The sequence below is a fragment of the Lepisma saccharinum genome, chromosome 11 (genome assembly GCF_977018435.1).
Source record: "Lepisma saccharinum chromosome 11, izLepSacc3.1, whole genome shotgun sequence".
Classification (NCBI taxonomy): Eukaryota; Metazoa; Arthropoda; class Insecta; order Zygentoma; family Lepismatidae; genus Lepisma; species Lepisma saccharinum.
In genome coordinates, this window is record NC_139239.1 from 36,064,830 (window position 1) to 36,086,028 (window position 21,199).

Consider the following 21,199-nt stretch of genomic DNA (forward strand, 5'->3'; position numbering starts at 1 on the left):
ACTTAATATGAATATTTTAAGTGTGTGGATGGCCTAACATCAAATAGAAATAAACAACATTTTACATTAAAATAGAAGACAAATTATTGGTAGCATATACAGTTAAACCACATACAATCCATTCGGGCCTCCCCGATGGCGCACTGGTAGCGTCGTCGTCTTGTAATCAAGGGGTTCCAGGTTCGATACCCGGTGGAGGCACATAGTGGTTCGGATCCCACTTTAAACTGTAGGTCCAGTCCCGATTAGCCTTACTGTGCATAAAGTGGACATAAAACTCCAAATCAATCAATCAAACATACAATCCATTCGATGGCACAATAACGTTAATCAAATCAGACATTGTAAAAGATGTATTTCTGCTTTGACATAGTAAACTAACCGAGAATGTAAATGATAACTTTTATACACAACAATAATATAATTTCCGGTATATAGCCAGAACACGAATTACCCAATGAAAAGCCGATCCCTTGACCTCCAAAAAAAGGCTATTGTGCAAAGAAGTTTAGTATATTCAGGGTGAGGCAAAAGTCCGGCACCACCCTTTTCATTTGAAAACGACTTGACGGAGGGCGATGAAATTTCGGATATGGGTAATCGGGGTGGGAGCACACCAGATGGGGCTAATGTGTATCATGGCGGCCATCTTGAAAAGCCATTTTGGAATTACACCCAGATTTTCAAATGGGAAGGGGGTCATGTAGCATATCATTTTACATATGCGTGAAGATGCAGGCCTGGCATCCCAAAGAAGAAGAAAATGGATTTGATTTAGTTGTTATTTAGGTGCCACTTTAGCTAATCGCGACGACGAGGATGACTGATGATACGAGGAAATTGATGAAGGGACATTCACAAAGAATAGCCATGCTCAGGCCTGGATTTGAACTCGGACCCCTGGCTTCGTAGTACGCTGTTCTAATAACCATTTTACCTCAGACGTAGGCAAGATGGAGTTCCTGTTCAAATGAAATATTCAAGGTAAGAAGTTTATTATGTATTTTATTCTCGCAAGTAGGCCTACATAAATATTTCACAACATGGGCCTCTATATTATATAAATACATGAAATACTTGAAATCCTTTTCTTACTGTTTCTATATTAATGAAACAGTGACATTTTTATAATTATTTGTAAATTGTAAGGTACGTGTTTTTTATTACAATGTCACAACACTTCAGTGGCGGATCCAGAAATTACAGTTGGGAGGGGCGAATTTCAGTAGTGTGCCTCGCCTCACCAAGATTAATTTCTAACCTACACTTGAACTGTTTTATATGAACAATATATCATACTCTAAACAGGAATCAATTGATCCAGAGATTATAGTATTGTCTTGCATGCAAAGATAGGGAGGGACCCAGTAGATGGTTCGATTGATTTGGTTTATTTTACTTCGCTTTTCTGCCACTTTTGGCTAATCACGAAGATGAGCAGGAGCGATGATATGATGAAATTGATGACGGAACACTCACAAAGAACACTCATAGCCAGGTCGGGATTCGAACGCGGGATCCCTAGTAGATGGTCATTAGTATATGTTCTTATCATTATTCCTCCTATTGCCACTGTAAACTGGTCGATTAGGTATGAGGAATAAAATGAATCAACAAATAAAAAAAAAACTATTCTCTCAAAGGGTTCTGATTCGATCCCCCTTTTAACTCTAATTGCACGTTCGGATCAAAATTTAAACTCTAAGTGCAGTTCCGATTAGCGTGCCTTGAACACAGAGCTGACTTAAATCAAACTTTAAAAAATATTATCTAGCCTGTTAAACTTGGTGATAAAAGACAGAATATTTGAGTCTTAAAAAATATTAGGCATAATATATCCTAAAGCCTGGTAGTTGGGGGAGGCAATCGCCCCTATCGCCTCCCCCCGTGGATCCGCACCTGCATAATTTCAAAATCCAAGAAATTGAACGGAAATGAGCCTCGTATTCGAACTTTACGGTATAAAGAGATACCCCAGGTTTTGAACCCAGCATACGACACTGCTGCATGTCAGGACCGGCTCTAGTCATTTTGCCGCTCTGGAGGCAGATGCCGCTCCCTTTCGAACGCCCCCCCCCCAGTCATTACGCAGCAACAGGAAATTGAAAATCAATATATTCCTAAGTAAAACATCAAACTATAAAATAAATAATGCGACTTGTTACGCTATTTCAATACTATTAAGCACAAAAGGATGTCTCGCTCGAACAGTTAAACTTTAAAAAATGCGACACTAATTTTATATTATTATAATAATTTATGAAAACTCTCTCTCTCTCTTAAACGTATCTTAAATGTAACAAGTATTAGGAAAGAAATGAAGGCTTGACTTCATATGTTTACCGTTGTAGGTCTCCGATATATGATTGGATTTTTAAAATGTGGGTGATCTAAGGTCTGAATTCTTTCCTGCGTTGTTCCCGCATAAAGCGGCTCTGCGCTTCACCCAGCCTCAAATTAATGGGTACCTGGGGGCAACTCGGGGAGGTAAGGCGGCCGGAGAGTGGTGCTGTTCACATCAAACAAAATGGCCGAGATCGAGAATGTGTGTGGCCCTACCCCCCAAATGTGCCTTCATGACATGGTGCTATATGAACAGTGAATTTACCTTTACCTTTGCATGTAATATTCTTTTTTGTACAATGCTGTCTTGCATAAAATGCGTGTTTCAGGCATGATTGACCGAATATAGTATTTTTATTAGCCTCAATTTTAAAAAAAAAAACTTCGTTCGCCACTTGCCACGGTTACTGACAAAGTTAATAAATTCGAAGTTCTACACTCACATTAGGTGCAAAATCATGACCCTTTATCAGTTTAAGGTCTCCTTTGGAGTAATTGTTTTATTTTAGACGAAAGCAATTTTAGGTCATCTTTTAATTCAGTAGCCTTCATGTGTTAACATTTCGGCAAGTTTTCTACACTTTTCAGACAAAAGATCAGATGGCATGTCTGTATGCTTACTAATATCATAAAAGAAATTGAAAAATTCACTATGATGTTTAAGCTGCTCAAATCTTTCTCTTTGTGACGGTTCTGTGAATCCGCACAATATAATTATATGTTTATTGAAATTATTAATTTCATATTATAAAAATCACTTTATATTAATGTTTAAAAAATGTATAATTATTACTTTGTACAACGTTAATTATGTTTTATGTTATTCATTGCACTATACGCTGTATAAACGAGATATTTGGAATTCTAACGTTGATATAGCAACGAGAATCAATAGTCATTATGTAGTAGTGTGTCTGGCAAAAATGGAAATATAGGTAATAGTGAACTGCATATTACTCAGTTATTTCACTAATATATAGACCTATAGAAGTTGTATCTTCACCTTCGCGTTTTATTTCAAATATTTATGAACTAAATGTGATCGTGCAAATGATTGACTTGTGAACGTCACAGTATAATTGGTGGTCCAGTATTGTGGAACGTTATCAGCACGATCTTGAGTGATGTGTTTTGCGTAAGTGTTAACTTACACCATTGTTCTCGTGAATCTAGTTTGTACATAAATTTATATTATGTACGCATTAAGTAATCCTTATAATCTGAGATCCAAAACAAGTCTTACAGCTAGATCTATCAATTGTGGTGATGAACCTGATGAATCACAAAATAAGAATGGTGCCATGAATATGGTGAAGTGCTGCAAAGATCCCGATAAGGAAAGGTTGGTAGCTTGTGAAAATTGTGGCCATTGGTATCATTTACAATGTTTGGGTTTGTCCGATAAGCATTGGGAGTTATACCAGTTAAATGAAAATTATTTCTGTACAGATTGTGATCCTTCTTATGATCCGTTCAGTATTGAAGCTTTCGTGCAATGGAAAAGAAGTCAAGAAAATGTTCAAGAAATTGACATTCGTCCTTCTGTGTTGGCAGAGACGTCAACGGAGCAAAGTAATGTTCCTTTTCAAATGTTTGATCTGCTTGCAGAGTTAAGAAAAATGAGCGAGTCACAACAGATGGAATTTACAAAAATTAGGGAAACTCAAGAGTCTCAACAGCTTGAGTTTACAAAAATGAGGCAAACTCAAGAGTCTCAACAGCTTGAGTTTACAAAAATGAGGCAAACTCAAGAGTCTCAACAGCTTGAGTTTACAAAAATGAGGCAAACTCAAGATTCTATGAGGCAAACTCAGGAGTCTCAACAGCTTGAGTTTACAAAAATGAGGCAAACTCAAGAGTCTCATCAGCTTGAGTTTACAAAAATCAGGGAATCTCAACAGGAAATTCAAAATTCACAGCAACTACTCAAGCTTGACTTCCACGAATTGAGTACATCGTTACGAAAGGAATTAGCTGAAGTTGCCGAGTCCTGCAAATTAGCAACACGTTCATTACATCAGGAAATGGAAAGAGAAGTGCAAGGACTAACAGAGAAAATCGAGGAAGTCAACACTACTTGTACAGAGAATTCTGATAAACTTGCTGGATTGACTGATCAGATTACAGAATGCCAGAACAATGTTTCAGGGTTGTCTCGGCAAGTTCAAAGACTTGAAGTCGTTGTGAGCAAGGACGAAATAACTAAGCGCGTGGAAGCATGTGAGGAAAATATTACTAAGTTAACATCTAATATTTCGACTAATGTTGAATCAAGTAATCCTGTACAAGTTTACAGTTCTCATGTGAATAGTAACTGTCAACCTGGTATTCCTGCACAGAACCTAACCTCTCCTAAATCATCTGATTCTTCAGCGTGTGATGTTTCTGATTACGAACACAATCGCATTGCTTCACAAAGACAAAAACGTTCTAGAAATAATCGAGTGAGAACTAGTAATACTAATAAGTTATGTCAATCAACCCGTTCTTTATATTCTGATGGTTCTGGTCAGGAAAGAAAGAGGCAAGCAAACCAAAAGTCAGCAAATCCGCAGAATCATCGATGTAATTATCCTGACAATTGTGTGCGTTCGCTTACTCAAGAACCTCGACGGTTGGTAAGATTGAATGAACTTACTGTTCTTCCTAAATATTCTGGAGATCCTGAAAAATCAAGCCCACGTAAGTTTATTAAAACTTTAACGTCCTACTTAGACTTACTGCAAGTTCCTGACATGCAAAGGCTTGAATGTATTACTAATTGTTTTCAGGGACCTGCAGAAGGTTGGTATAATACTCATGTCGATTCGTTTACATCGTACAAACAGTTTGTTGACGAATTTCTGAATCACTACACGTCTTATTCGTTAACTCAGGCTCAATTATCTGAACTTAGAAGTCGTAAATATGATCCTAAATCGACGAGTAGTATGGAAGTTTTTGCTATTCGTACGCATTCAGCATATTATAATTTAGTTGATCGTCCGAATGATGCAGAAGTTATTGATATTTTAATCAATCAGTTGCCCACATCTATTGCACAAACAATATTAGCTGCTAGATTAGTTAAAATGGATGATGTAATTGCGTTACTAAAGAGGTTGGATTTAGTGAATTCAAGATCAAACAAGAGTTTTAATGTTCATGATAATGTACGTGAAAAAAATTTCCGACATGATGGGAATAATTCTAAAAGTTTTACCGACAAAAATAGTGCAAGGGCAAAACTGAGAGTTCAAAGTGTTGCTAAAAGTTCATCGTTTGTGAACGATGATGAACCTAATGGAAATCAATGTTCAAGACGTAATGTAAGACCTAATGATACTGTTCATTTTGTTTCTTCTAGCGATGAAAATAAAAGAAATAAGATTCCACGTACAGATGTTCCGTTTGTTGCTGAAAACCAACAATCAAACTCCAGCCAGAAGACGATGATATTTAATAGAAATAATAATTTTGGGAAACCTAACCTAACTAACAAACCATATAATCGTTACAGACGTAATGGTGCAGGAACTCAAAATTTCCGGCAAAATAGAAGTCCACAAAGCTCACGATACTTCAACAATAATGGTAGATTTATGACCAACAGTTTCAATGCCAGAAACGAGCAAGAACAACAGCAATTTACACTGCGTCCTAACTCTCAGTTCTCTAACAATAATTTCCACTCATTCCAACCATGCAGTGTATGTGCCAATTGCGGATATTCGTCTTCTCAGTTGTCAACGGGAAACAGTTGCAATGCAACTGCAGTGGCGAATACTCCATTAAATGAAAATGCTCCATCTTTCGATCCAAGAGAAACTTCTTGTAAACAGTTCATTTCTTCTGTCCCTGAAGCAACATTAAACGAACGTCGCGGGTGAACGTGGACCAGTTTGCTCGCACTAACATAATGGATGGTCCGTCTAAATCATATCGTAGTGAAAATATAGGCACAACTTGTCAGTATGCTGTATTAAGTAATTCCGTTTTACCTGAAGTTGATCATTGTTATCCACTTTCAATATTTTTTCAATTAGATTGGTACGAAGATGAACCTACTTGGATTTTAAATGATACTGGTATACCTACCCCTATTACTGATCAACCTTTGATCACAGGAACAGTTTGCGGTATTACGATACAGTGTGTCATCGACAGTGGAAGCCAGTGTAATTTAGTCAGTTATGAATTATGGTGCAGTATAAAATCAATTATTCCGAGTGCCAAACTGGATACAGTGGATCAACTTAAGTTATTGCCGTTTGCAGGACATCAGAAGTTTCGTGTTGCTGGTCGGAAGATTATAAGTATTTCAATTAACTCGGAAGTTTTTACTTTGGAGATGTTCGTATTGAAGCAACTGCATGCTGAATTAATTCTCGGAATACCATTTTTAAGGCAATACAAAGCTGTACTCGATTTTAGAAGAAACGAAATTAGTTTGATGGCGTCTACTGGTTCCGAATTGGTTCAGCCATTTAACTCTAGCAAAATCACAACTGATAGGGATCGCTGCCAGATGCAGGAAGTTACTATAGTCAAAGAAGCAGAAAATTTACTTATCGTTTCTCTAGATCAGATCACAACGAAGGTGCGGTCGTGTGAATCACTCAACACGGAGCAGCAGTCTCAGCTTGAGAATCTAATAATAGAATACCATAGTTTGTTTTCTGATCGACCCCGATCTGCATTCGTAGAACCTTATCGAATTGAACTAGACACAAAGGAACCAATCAAGGCACCTATATATCCGGTACCGTTCGCCAAAAGAGCAGCGTTAGAAAAGGAACTAGAGAAATGGAAGGCCTGGGGAATAATTAAAGAGATGTCTTCGCCTTATTTAAACCCAGTACATATTGTCCCAAAATCTAATGGTGAGTGGCGTCCAGTGGTGGATTTTCGTCGCCTAAACCAACATGTAATTTCACCACTTACCCATGTTGAACCTATAAACGAGCTACTTCAACATTTTAAGGGTGCAAGATATTTTTCTTCGATTGATCTCTCCTGTGGATATTTTCAAATACCACTTACGCCCGACTCATATAAGTACACAGCTTTTTCGTATCGAGGACGACAGCACGTGTTTTGTTACTTGCCATTTGGTATAAAATCAGCTGTTTCTGTTTTTGTTGAGAGAATGAATAAGGTGTTTGGACCGGAGACTCATTCATTTCTGATGATATATGTGGATGACATTTTAATATTTAGCCCAACAATAGAGAAACATTTTGAACATCTTGATTATGTTCTACAGACATTACAGAAGACGAACATGTCCATAAAATTTGCCAAATGCAAATTTTTCCAAACGGAAATTAAGTTTTTGGGTCATGTAGTGTCTGGTTCCGAGATTAAGGTCGATCATGATAAAGACTCAGCTATTCTACAGTTTCCTGTTCCTCAAAACAAAACCTCACTTCGCAAATTTTTGGGACTGGCAAATTGGAGGAATCGTTTTATACAGGGATTTTCAGATATCGCTAGTCCATTATATCATCTTTTACGCAAGAATGTGCCATTTTATTGGACACCTCAGTGTCAAGAAGCTTTCTTGTTATTAAAGAATGCTCTAATTTCAGCACCAGCATTGAGTCAACCCGACTTTGAGTTGAGGTTTTGTGTTTCTGTTGATGCAAGCCAGAAAGGATTGGGTTGTGTACTTTGGCAAGTTGATAATGATGAAATTCGTGTCATACAATATGGCAGTCGTGCTCTTAGAGGAGCAGAGATTACATATAGTACACACGAATTGGAATGTTTAGCTATATTATTTGCTCTGGAGAAATTTGCTATATATCTTAAAGGAACTGATTTCAACTTATATTCAGATCATAAGTCGTTGTCTTGGCTTAAAACTGCACAATCACTTAATTCTCGTCTTACGAGATGGGCTCTCAAACTGCAGTGTTTTGATTTCACGTTATATCATGTCCCAGGAGTTTCGAATAATATTGCTGATACGTTGAGTAGATTTCCGCCTTGTACTTCTTATTCTGCACTTGATGATAAATTATATATCAATCAAGTAATTGTGGAAGATTCACAAGATGATACTTCTTCTATTTGGTTAAAAGCTCAACGAGCAGATGAAAAATGCAATAATATAATTTCTCACCTGGAAGATAGTACAACGGATAAAGACTTTACAAAGTATCTTCTTCACAACAAAATTCTTTTTTATAAACCCAATTCAGATGAAATTTGTAAACTTGTAGTGCCACGTGAGCTTATACCTTTGGTATTGCACAAAATGCATGATTTAAATGGACATTTTGGTTATCAGAAGGTTTTAACAGCTTGTAGAAGAGCATATTTTTGGCCGTACATATGAATATCTCCTCACAATTGTAGACGTTATGTCAAAGTTTGTTATGATTTATCCGTTAAGAAAAGCGACTGCCAGGGAAATTATCAATCGTTTTGAAGAACAATATTTTAAACATTACCCTGTATGTAATGTATTATTATCAGATTGTGGAAGCCAATTTACATCAAATGAGTGGAAAGCCTACATGGATTCAAGGAAAATTAAGCATTTTACTACCACTACATACAATCCGAAATCTAATCCTATTGAGAGGTACAATAAGGAGATTGTTAGGTTACTGCGATTATTCTGCAATAATAATCACACCAGTTGGTATCCAAAAATAAATTCTATTATTCAGTTATTAAATCATTCATGCTCTTCAGTTACCGGATTATCTCCTAGTGAACTTTTCTTACATGAAGATATGAAGGACTCAATATTTGAAGAAATCAGCTGGCCAGAACAAATTAAATCTTTGCCATGGAAACGCAAATTGTTTTTAGCAGAAATCAGGACTGGACAATCTAGAAGAAGTAGGAAGATTAAGAATGCATTGAACTCGATCAAACTTCAAACAGGAGATTTGGTTATGATAAAAAATAGGCAAGTTAGTTCCAAAATTAACAGCCAGATTCATAAATTGTTCAACTTGTATATTGGGCCATTCCTTGTCAAGGAAATTAAGGACAATAATGTAATTCTTTACACAATGAACCAGCAATATTATGACAAGGTGAACTTTTCTAATCTTCGAGTGTTTAACTGTTCGGAAGAAAAGAGGAATCAACTCTTGTCTGAAAATTAAATTTATGAGAGTAGATACTGGAAAAAGGAAACCATTCTGTTTATTATTTTGTACAATTAAATGTTCTATTATGATCTGATTTGTTATTACCTGTTAGGCACAAATCTGTTTATGTGCAAGTTGTTGTCGAATGTCAGATAATATTGTGCATTTGTAACTTTGTTTTAGTTATGTTGATAACATCTGACTGATTTATAAATGAAAACTCCTCCTCGTTGTTTCGTAGTTTTCATTTTCCCGGAGCAGGGGAATGTTGTGACGGTTCTGTGAATCCGCACAATATAATTATATGTTTATTGAAATTATTAATTTCATATTATAAAAATCACTTTATATTAATGTTTAAAAAATGTATAATTATTACTTTGTACAACGTTAATTATGTTTTATGTTATTCATTGCACTATACGCTGTATAAACGAGATATTTGGAATTCTAACGTTGATATAGCAACGAGAATCAATAGTCATTATGTAGTAGTGTGTCTGGCAAAAATGGAAATATAGGTAATAGTGAACTGCATATTACTCAGTTATTTCACTAATATATAGACCTATAGAAGTTGTATCTTCACCTTCGCGTTTTATTTCAAATATTTATGAACTAAATGTGATCGTGCAAATGATTGACTTGTGAACGTCACAGTATAATGTATGCTTACTAATATCATAAAAGAAATTGAAAAATTCACTATGATGTTTAAGCTGCTCAAATCTTTCTCTTAGAGCTAAAATAATCGTCTAGGGCCTGGTAATAAAAATTAACTTTGTACAGTTTTGTGGATCTTCAACAGTTTCATCATACTGAAACAACTGCTTCTTCTTTTGATTTCGGCCTTGTACAGTGTTGCCTATCTTTGGATCATCTAAATTCGAAGCCAATTCTTTCTCATCAACCGGGACTCAAAGGTCGCCGCCCCCCGCCGCCTCCACGAGTGGAGGGAGGGAGGCCCTACCAGGCTGCCAAGTAGCGTCTAAGAAACTTTGACATTTTTCATCACTCCTACTTTTGTCAAAGGCAGGGACGTAGCTAGGTTGATCAGTTTTGGGGGGGGGGCTAAATCTAAGATTTTTTCTATCAAACTATTATAAATTAACAAACTATTTATACACTATATAGGCCTATGCTGTATACATACATTATATATGTATGTGTGTGTGATAGTCTTGTAAAGAAAAGGAGCAAGGGCCTCCTCGGTGGCGCATCGTCGCCTTGTAATCAAGGCGTTCCGGGTTCGATACCCGGTGGATGCTCTTAGTGGTTCGGATCCCACTTTGCACTAGTACCAGTCCCGATTAGCCTTACTGTGCATTAAGTGGACTTAAAACACCAACTCAATCAATAAGAAAATTGGAAAGGAACATCATTGTCTTCTGTAGCCCCCAACAGTCTACGGATATACTCTCGCGAAATACACAGCCATTATTCGGGAAACTAAATGCAGAATGAACTCATTAGCTTAATGGCTGATACACCAACAACAATGTTATTAGTCTTTAGATTTGAAAATTTGCTAGAAAGAAATTGGGAAGTAGATAAAAACCCTTTTCCATGGTTTTAGATATAAAGTGCTGGAACCAGGTTTACAAGTATTGGCAACAGTGCAAATGTGTGCGTAATGAGTTCAAGCTATGCATCTCATGTATACAGTTCATACCGAAATCGAATCCGGTATCTCTTAGTTCAAGGGCGGGCCCGAGTCTTCTATGGTATCTGATTGTTCACTTGGGAAATGATGACGATAAGAAATTATATGCACACGTCTAATTTCTTAAAATTAATCTTATTTGTGTGTGGAAAACTGAATATATGATGGCACTGGATAAAACAAAGTTCACACACGTTCAAATCATTACGCTCTCGTCTTTGGTTCGGCAGGTTCAACAACCTGCCCGGGTTCGATTCCCAATGGAGGCACATATTTGTTCGGATCTCACTTTAAACTGTAGGTCCAGTCCCGATTAGCCTTACTGTGCATAAAGTGGACTTAAAACACCAGTTCAATAAATCAATTAATCGAAAGGTTCAAAGTTCGATCGCTGGTGGTCAGGCCGGTAGCTAGAATTTGATTTCGGAAGGGGCTTATCCTTTATCGGCAGCCGCCATCTAAAGACGAAAAGGTTGGGGGGGGGAGGAGTAAATGTTCTGAAGATGAATTTCTTGGTATATTGCAACTTACCATATACAAGATGTTTAATCCTGTTAATGAAGTAAATTTAATTACTACTACACATTATTAAAATCAGATATTTGTAGGATTTCGGGAAAGGACTGCAGCCCCTGAGCCCCTTCCCTGGGTATGTGCCTGCTTGTATTAGTTCCAAAATTTCTGTGCTGTTCCAACATCGTGAGGACAATTTGGGAAGTACTTGAAAGCGATATGGAAGCCATTCTGCTCTCGAAACTATGGGACTCGATGTGATGACCACGGGCAACCGAATGAAAGAACCAGGCGCGGTTGGCCCTATAGCGCAGAGGATCAGTGAACCCCCAATAATATATGGCATTTACCTCGAGAATGGACAATAAACAATGTCTTTACCTTTTAACAATTTTTTTCTAAACAAGAAGTCATGTATTTGTGTCCGTAACACGGCAAATTCTTTTGCTGAGAAAGAGAAACCGCGAGTCGGCCGCCCTCGTAAAGACCCTCAGCTGAACCCCCACAGGAGAGCTCCTGCCATAGTGAAGGTTCGGGTGGCAGGCAGAATCTCGGGGTAGCTATATGGGCAAAATACATGGAAGAGGATACTGAGGAACGTCGATCTCCAACCAACGGTCATGCGCAGTTCGTGCTCTCTCAGAAGCCACAGCAGAAGCCAGAGGGCACCGTCCTCGCTGCGAGTGAGACCCAGCTGGTTCTTCCCTTCCAGTGTTGCCCTGTGAGGTTCAAGTTTGAAGCGCATTCATTACATATTCAATCTTCTCTGTTGAATAATTTTTGTGCCGAACTTCTTGGCATAAATGCAAAATTGTGAGTTGAAATGAATGAAAGCTGAAATTAGACACGATGAATTAAAATAAAATAAATACATTACTAAATTAACTCGTGCATGCATTCAGACATTTTCCTTAAAGATGGAAACACTTCGTATATGTGAAAGTAAAACAGAAAGTAAACAAGAAAGGAAGACGTGACAAACCCTGTCGGTGTCAATGTTTCAAGTTTGTAAGTTTTCGAAGTGCTTGGATAGTTGTTGCAAAGTATTGATGCTCCAAAGGATGGACTATGTTACGTCATTTGATGCAGTGCAGGTGTTGCTGTCTGCGCAGGTAAGAAATGACCGCTAAAATGCATACAATTAAATGAAACAAACTTTCTTGTATGTTGAAAGAAAATTAGAGATAATGCGTGTGCTGGTCGACCAACTCCAAATTTGAAGAAAGAAAAAAAAAAGCCGTAGCGTTTCAATGAAAAGGTCTCAGGTTTCTAGTACGCACATGCCATTGGTTGCCATTTCCCTTTAATAATTGTAGAACCATTGTGATTAGTCGTTTTATAATAGAAGGCATGGACGTCCGAAGGGGAAAAGGGGCCACACCAGCCTGGAAAATTAATGTCAACCTAAAACTATTTATTATCCACATATAATTTCATTTCAGTCACAGTAATTTATGATAATTATTATAAAGGCGTTGCAGGGACTGAAGAAGCGTCTTTTGAGAGAACAACACTATTACAGGAAAAAATGTGCCTCGTTTGTCCTCCCTGGAAAGTAAATGATCTTGCTTCCCATCCCTGGAACAAATCCTGAGGACGTCCATGATTTTCTAATAAAACCCGAAATTACTTTCATAGAGGCACAATTTATTGTATTTAGTTTTAGCCCTAAATTTATTCGCACACCTCTACTATGAAACCTCATTCTATGAAAAAATTATGCACCAATCTTTTAACCCCCCCCCCCTCCTCTTCGATCCTATTGTTTCGCAAAGAAAGTCTATTTGCGGAAACTGAATATGTGCCACATGACTTCGGTGAACCCCCAGGAAAAAAATGCACGAGCCGCGCCTGGAAAGAACTCTTCGCAGGCCTTGTCTCTCAATATTAATTATACTGACTAATTGTAAGTTTTTCTCGGCCTCCTCGATGACGCAGTGATAGCGTCGCCGCCTTGCAATCAAGGGGTCCCGGGTTCGATACCCGGTGGAGGCACATAGTGGTTCGGATCCCCGATTAGCCTTACTGTGCATACAGTGGACTTCAAACACGAACTCGATAAATGGAAGATTTTAGAAGAACTAAACATGTATTTTTATGCATCGTAAAACTTTGCTTCTTTTCACCCCACTTTTACAGTTTTTCTTCCTAAGAATTCCACTGAGTATAACACGCTACGAAACCAGAGGTCCAAGGTTCGGACATTGGACAAGTATGGTTGTATCATGTCTGTCCCATCGCCATTCCTTCGGCTCATCATTCATCCTCATCGTCGCATTTAACCCAAGAGGTAGAAAAGCGACGTAATATAGAAATATATAAATGATTGATTTAGTTTATTTTACTTGGCTTTTCTGACACTTTTTGGCTAATCGTGAAGATGAAGATGACAATGAGTGATGTGAAATTGATGAGAGGACCATCATAAAGAACACACACGCCCAGTCCGGGATTCGAACCAGCTCTCCTGGCATCGTAATGCACCTTGATAACCACTGCACAACAAATAGAAATAGAAAATGCTTGATAAGTTATTTGCTTCTCCATAACTCATGATTATATTATAAGTATTATTCGCTGTATGACTAGGGATTAATTATATTTGTATGTCTAGCCAACCTAGCCACCTAAGCAGCATCAGCTCCCGCATTTGCAGGTCGAGGCTAAATGAAGACAAATCACAGAATGTCAGAAAGATATACAAATTTTGTAACATAATACTTATAGAACATGCAGACGGCTCTAAAAACGATTGCTACATACCTAGTTTCCTTCCTTAATTGAAACGTGGTTTATTCTTCATTATACATGAGATCAACCACCCTGAGAGTCGAACCCAGGATCTTGTGTGGTAGTCAGACTCTCTTTTAGAATGCCAATATGTTGGATATTTGGTCGATCAGTCGATCCTGATCCATTGTTTCCAGAGGAAGACAATCTGGCAGCTTCTTATTCGACATTTTACTCGCGATGTAGGAAAACGAGATCACAAACACTTCGTGATGCTATCTTCTCGCGTTTACAGAAGTTTACCACCGCTCGGACAACAAATCCTACTTCAAACTGACAGATATCAACTGTCCACCAAATCAACAGATGAACCGACCGCTTCGATATTTCTCAGAATTTTCAGAAAGTGGCCTTTCCCCCCTTACAAGGCAGGTCATTAGCAGGAGGTTTGATTGCATGTGAGAAGAACCGCTATGTAATTCATTCCTGCGCCGAAAAAGGGACAAGCAATAGAATTCCGTTCTTGGAATTTGAAACGCATGGGGATATCTTTTCTGAACCATAAATTAATTAACCCAGAAAGTTCTAGCCACCCGTAGCTAAATCTTCCTGTTTGTGTCGTCCTTTCGGCACCCATGGAGCCAGTGCAGGGCCAGATGAAGAGAAAGTGCGGGTTTTGGGGGGATCCTGGATCTGGTGTGCAGCAGGGAGGAAAAGTGCATTTTCAATAGGTCTCAGACTTCCCTGATCGGGGCGGACCACAAAACCATTAACTTTATCCCCTCCCAATACATCTGTTTGTGTTCAACAAGCAAGAAACAGGGAAATAAGAAAGAAATGCCTTGCTTGGGTTCGTGCTACTGAAAATTGAAGAAGTGTTTGAAACTGCAGCAAAAATTACTGAATAATTATTTTGCAATATTTGTCATCGTAAAATTTCCAGCAAATACAGAACAGTTTCCCGGGGCCACGTGGACGTTTGTCGGGGCCAGTGCCCCCGCGTGCCCCCCCCCCTAACGACGTCCCTGGTCAAAGGGCTGATATGTTTCAAGAAATCGTCGAACACATCGTAGATTAATGTTTTGAAGACATCTGCTCATTACATTACGTGGAGTAAAAGTCATACCAGATAACTAGTGAGCAAAGGAATGTAAAGCCACACAACTGTTTTGGAATACACTGAGCCTCATATGCGACCATTTGGACAATTTTATTGTCGCCAATTATTTGAAGGAGCACATCATAGACCTCTCCCACTTGATATCTCAACGGAGTTAAGGCATCGAATCTGCTTTCCCACCTTGTGGCACTCAGTGGTTTTAAAGTGAGACTACTGATATGTTCCTTCAAAACGGTGGGTTGACATATATTTACTTCCAAGTTATATAATATTATAACTTTCAAGTTTTCAATAGGCTTATTTTTTTCTTCTCTTCAAATATTGCCGCCCTGAAAATTTGCCGCTCTTGGCGGTGGCACGGTCCCCTCCCCCTTCCGCCGGCCCTGTTGCATGTACAACACACGTTGTTTTTTCAATAATCTGCACTGCATTTCATCATCCAAAGAATTCAACAAGTCCACTACTTCATGGTAAAACTTCAACAAATACCTTTCTGGACTATCGTCCCACAACTGATGAAAACAAGTGCTCATTTTTTACTTCGTATGCCGGTGAATCTGTACTGTAAACAACGGGGACTGGTGTAAACCGGAAGTTCCGGGGAACCCAGGCGAAGACGTCCCCAATGTTTATGTTTACATTTTTAACACGGTCAAGAGCTGCATTACAAGACATAAGCGATATTTTCGATATTCATTAGTAACATCACTTATTAAAATATAATGCCTAGTGTTGGTATACTGCTTAATTTAAAGCAGGTGCATCTTTTGAAACAAAAAAAAAACTAAGGAAAAAATTACTTTCGGTAGACATGCTGTCGTAATTAAATATTTTGTAGGGATTACGATATGGTTTGAGAGCACGAATTAGGCCGAGTCTGCTGCCACGCATGTGTCAGCAGTAAGAATAAGCGTCAAATTTGCTCCTGCCACGTAATTCGTCTGCTAAGAGGATGTTACAAGTCTTAAGAACAGATGAAGACGATAAAAATGCAAGTTTGTGATTAGTGGGAATGAATGTACAGGTAATTTAGAACTTTTTTCTTTAGAAAGCATTTAGCGATATTATTGTAATGCTAACAGAACCTAACGAGCGCATTTAGGTTTATTATTAGAAGAATGCTAAGGGACCTAATCTTAAAACATGTTTGTGAAAGTAATCGCTACAACTTCACAGTATGTGTTACAGACGTAATTGCATACATAGCATGATGAAATCACGATAAAACAAAGACCGAGTCTGCTGCCACGCGCATCTCTTTTGAGGTTCCAGCAGAAAAAGAACGTGGCAGCAGACACTGCCCACGAAATTATATGTTTTGGGGAGGACGCATGAGCGACATGACATGATTTGGGGAAGCACGCATGACATAATTTGGGGGGATGGGCACCCCTGGTTATCATATTTAGACTGAAAATGAAATTAGATGTATGAAATATTTAATTAATGGTTGACATTAATTTTGCAGGGGACGTGGCCTCCCTTGCCCCACTCCCTCTGAAGGTCCATAACTGGTTTCGAAGTAATGTCAAAAACAGTTCTAATTCATACCGCAAGATGGCAGAATCCGAGCTGAAGTAAAGTGAAAGCTGCGTGTCAATTGGAGATTCGCGTACGAGCGCTCGAAGTGATAGGTTCAGTCGTAAAAAGCGGTACATATCCGACAGAGCAACACATCGCGAGTGATTGGTTCAATTTCGACGACTTTATTATCAAGTTAATTACGTGTAGAGTGCAGTGCAACGATATAGTGTATTTTTCCCTTGGTGTATACCCTAGCCAGTGACCCATTAGACCATCGTGGCTTCCGGCGGGCAGCCGGCTAGCATACAGGATGCCGCAATGTTGGACCTGAGAGAGAGGACGGCGGCGGAAGGCTTAGTCGATCTGGCCACACAGGAATTACCATTAAACCAACATGACGATGACATCCCCATGACCGACTCAACGATACGCTCAGGTAAAAGGACACTGGACGAGGTGAGTAAAACCGAAAGCAAACAAGAGAAACTATTTCGCCCCACTCAACCGGATCCAAGACCTCCAACTCTTTGGTATTCGACCGACACCACCGGCCCATTTGTGGTCCTCCTAGAAGGACAAAATCAAAACATTGGTAAACTTTCTAGTGGCAGTTTGGGCAACAAATTCCGGAAGGCCAACATACCAGTGAGTTTAGTGGAACAATGTGGCAAAAACAGGGTCAGGGCCACCTTTAAAACAGCAGATACAGCAAACGCGTTTGTTCGGAACGGGACCTTTCTGGACTCACTCGGAGTCCGAGCCAAAATCCCACACAGTCTAATCCAACGGGAAGGGCTAGCGTATGGCCTGGAACTTGACGTGACAGAACAAGACATATTAGACGGCATTGACTCACCATTTCGGGTAACATGCGCAAAACGACTAAAGAAAAAAATCTGGCGAGAGGATGGCACTTCCCACCTCGTGGACACCAAGTTGATATGCCTTACCTTCCATGGTAAACATCTACCTGAAAAAGTGCTAATAAATAAGGAAATCTTTACAGTCAAACCGCGAGTACGATCAGTGTTACAATGTTCTGGCTGTTATCGTTATAATCATTCCCAGGGTCAATGCCGGTCTAAACCACAATGTGTTAACTGTGGGCAAGAAAGACATGGGGAAGGATGCCCCAACCCCCCTCACTGTAGCAACTGCAAGGGCCCCCATGGGGCACGTGACCGCAACTGCACTTTCTGGCAACGAGAACAAAACATCCAAACTCGCATGGCGGAGGAAAATATCTCCTATTACGAGGCGAAGGCCAAACTTTCCGGTACCTTCCAACCACCCCTAACCCGGGAAGATATTTTAAACCCCCTGCTCAACAAGCGCGACTTCCCCAAATTGACTCCCACACCCACCTCGACCCCCACGAATGGACCACGCCAATTCGGCGCTTGGGATAACCCTTTTCATACTTTACAGACGCATTTTGCAACTGCACCCCCCACCCCAAGCGATCGTCAGACCGCCACACCGCAGGCAGTGGAAACAGCCCGCTCCACAAACAAAATTCACCCCCGCCGCTGGACTGGCAAGTCCAATACTCCTGTGCCACATTCCTCCCAACAGGAACAACACCCAGATTTACACGCTAAGGCACCCAGCCCTAACGTTAACAAAACAAGAACGATTTCCAGCTCCTCGACATCAGAAGATGAATTTACCCCCTCTCCCCCCATTGGGCGTAATGCTCATCCGGCCCGGAGGGCCCCCCCGGACAAGGTACCACCACCGCCATCGGAACCACAGCAAGTTCTATATCCCGATCAACAAACAATCTACAAATCACTCCTGGACCTCATCACAACCTTATGGGCATCAGTGCTCCACATATCAACCATACGCGAACAAAAGATTCTCATTCAGCAAATACAAGCCCTCACGACTCAACTGTTATCAATAATAGAAGGCTGAATACCCATCCATTTTTGTTTATCTTTATTCTTCGGTTTTTCTTCATTTTTTTTTCTTCTCCTTTTTTTTATTTTTCCTCGTTTTCTTACCCTATTGACAAAATGCAGATATTACAACGGAAGCCCGTCAATTCCGGCATAGACCGCCTCCAAGCGACTCTCTCCCTTTTTTATTTTTTCTCCCCTCCTCCCCCTCCATGTCATTTCCAGTTATTCTTCAATGGAACGTCCGCAGCTTTTCGGCCAGAAAATGTGAATTACAGAAACTTGTGGCGGATTATAAACCACATCTCCTTAGCCTACAAGAGGTGAAAGGAACTCGATATGAAAACTACAGACTCCCACATTTCATCTCCTACGGTCCCCCTTTCCCCGCAACACAACGAGGTGTTGCCATTTACGTCCATGAAAATATTCCACATTCCCCCCTCCCTATCCCCTCCTCCCTTCCGTTAATTCAACAGTTCAATGTCGAACTTGTTGCTGTACGCATCCAGTTCCATCAACACCTATTCACACTCCTCTCCCTCTATATTCCTCCCCATCATTCTTCGCAGAATATCCCTTCATCCACCCTCACAGACCTCCTCGCCCTACTCCCAGGACCCTATCTCATAACCGGCGATTTCAATAGCCATAACCGAATGTGGGGCAATGTCCAGACCGATAGATTAGGTGACAACATTGAAAAATGGATCTCTGAGAACGATTTCATTCTAATGAATGACGGTACCCCCACCCACTACCCACACAATGGTTCCAGCCCGACAGTCATCGATTTAACAATAGTGTCCCCAAACCTCTTTTCTCATACCAAATGGACAAACGATTTAGACTTACGAGGGAGTGATCACACGCCGATATTTATTTGTTTACCAAATACCTTTCCGAATAACGGCGTGACTGACATCCCTGTCCGTCGATGGACACGAGAGTCTATTAATTGGAATACCTTTCGGTCCTATTTCCTAAAATTATATTACACGGATGGCATACCCTCTCACCGGACAATGACGTATACTAAATTTCTCCAAATGCTTACGTTAGCGCTTGATCGGAGCGGTACGCGCCAAAAATTATTTTCCATGGACCGATTCCCTAAGATTCATTGGTGGAACAAACAGTGTGCCGCCATCAAAAAAAAAAAAAACACCCTCAAAAAATTTTATGCCAAACACCCCACGCCCGAAATATGGCTGGAGCTCCATAAACTTCAGACGCTCGCCAAAAATACATATACAAAAGCAAAAAGACAGGCGTGGAAACTATTCTGCCAGTCACTCGATGTGACTCTCCCCATAGGAGCCATTTGGCGTAACTTCAACTCCTTACGACACCCCCATATTCCCCGACCCCGACCGCTCAATAATGCATGGGAAGTGGACTTTATGGACCTCCTCACACCCCCTACGGTTACCTTATCTCCTCCATCCCTAACCCCGACAAACTTTTCCTTTACAGCAGATTTCCCTCCTGTCAAAATTTCGGAACTTCAACATATCCTAGAGAATACCCCCTCTACTGCCCCAGGATATGATGGCATCACCTACGACACCCTCAAACACCTCCCAGAACAAGGACTTAATATCCTCACGGCAATTTTCAACTCTGTTTACCGTAGGGGTAAAATCCCGCGAGGCTGGACCCAACATATTGTCATTCCCATCTTAAAACCGACGAAACCAGCTACCCATGCGACGTCTTACCGCCCCATTGTTCTTATACCTGTAATGGCTAAATTATTCGAAAAAACTTTACAACACCGAATAACTTGGAATTTAGAGAAACGAAACTTTTTCCCCCCCTCTCAAATGGGTTTTCGAACCGGACTCGGCAGCCAAGATGCTATCTGTACTCTCACAGTGGCAATTCAGAATAGCCAAATCTTGAGACAGTATTGCTTTAGTTTATTCATAGACATTGCTCACGCCTACGATTCGGTCCACATTCCCATATTATACCAAATACTTAACAATATTCATATTCATCCGGGGGTAGCCCAATTAATATGGCAATTATATCACGAACGAACATTGGTTTTTTGGTTCTCCCATAACGTTACGGGACCACGAATAATTCGGAGTGGTGTCCCCCAAGGCTCCCCGCTCAGCCCAATTCTGTTTAATATATACACACAACACTTGCATCAAACACTAAATTCTAATCACCATATACTGCAATATGCCGATGATTTTTGTTTTTACAATAGCACATCAGATGCCACTCGAGGCATATTAGACCTACGCAAATTCATCATTCAATTACGTGATCAATTAACGCTCCGCGGCTTATCATT

General features: G+C 39.9%; 1 protein-coding gene across 3 annotated transcripts in view; it reads left to right on the forward strand.

The window, feature by feature from the left end:
* Positions 1-17,018: 17,018 nt before the first annotated feature.
* The window catches only part of LOC145994722 (uncharacterized), a 74,368-nt gene continuing 70,187 nt past the window's right edge, over positions 17,019-21,199 (forward strand). For all 3 annotated transcript variants that reach the window (XM_083130923.1, XM_083130926.1, XM_083130925.1), the window contains exon 1: positions 17,019-17,051. The gene's annotated coding sequence lies outside the window, so the exon portion shown is untranslated. The remainder of the gene's footprint in view (positions 17,052-21,199) is intronic.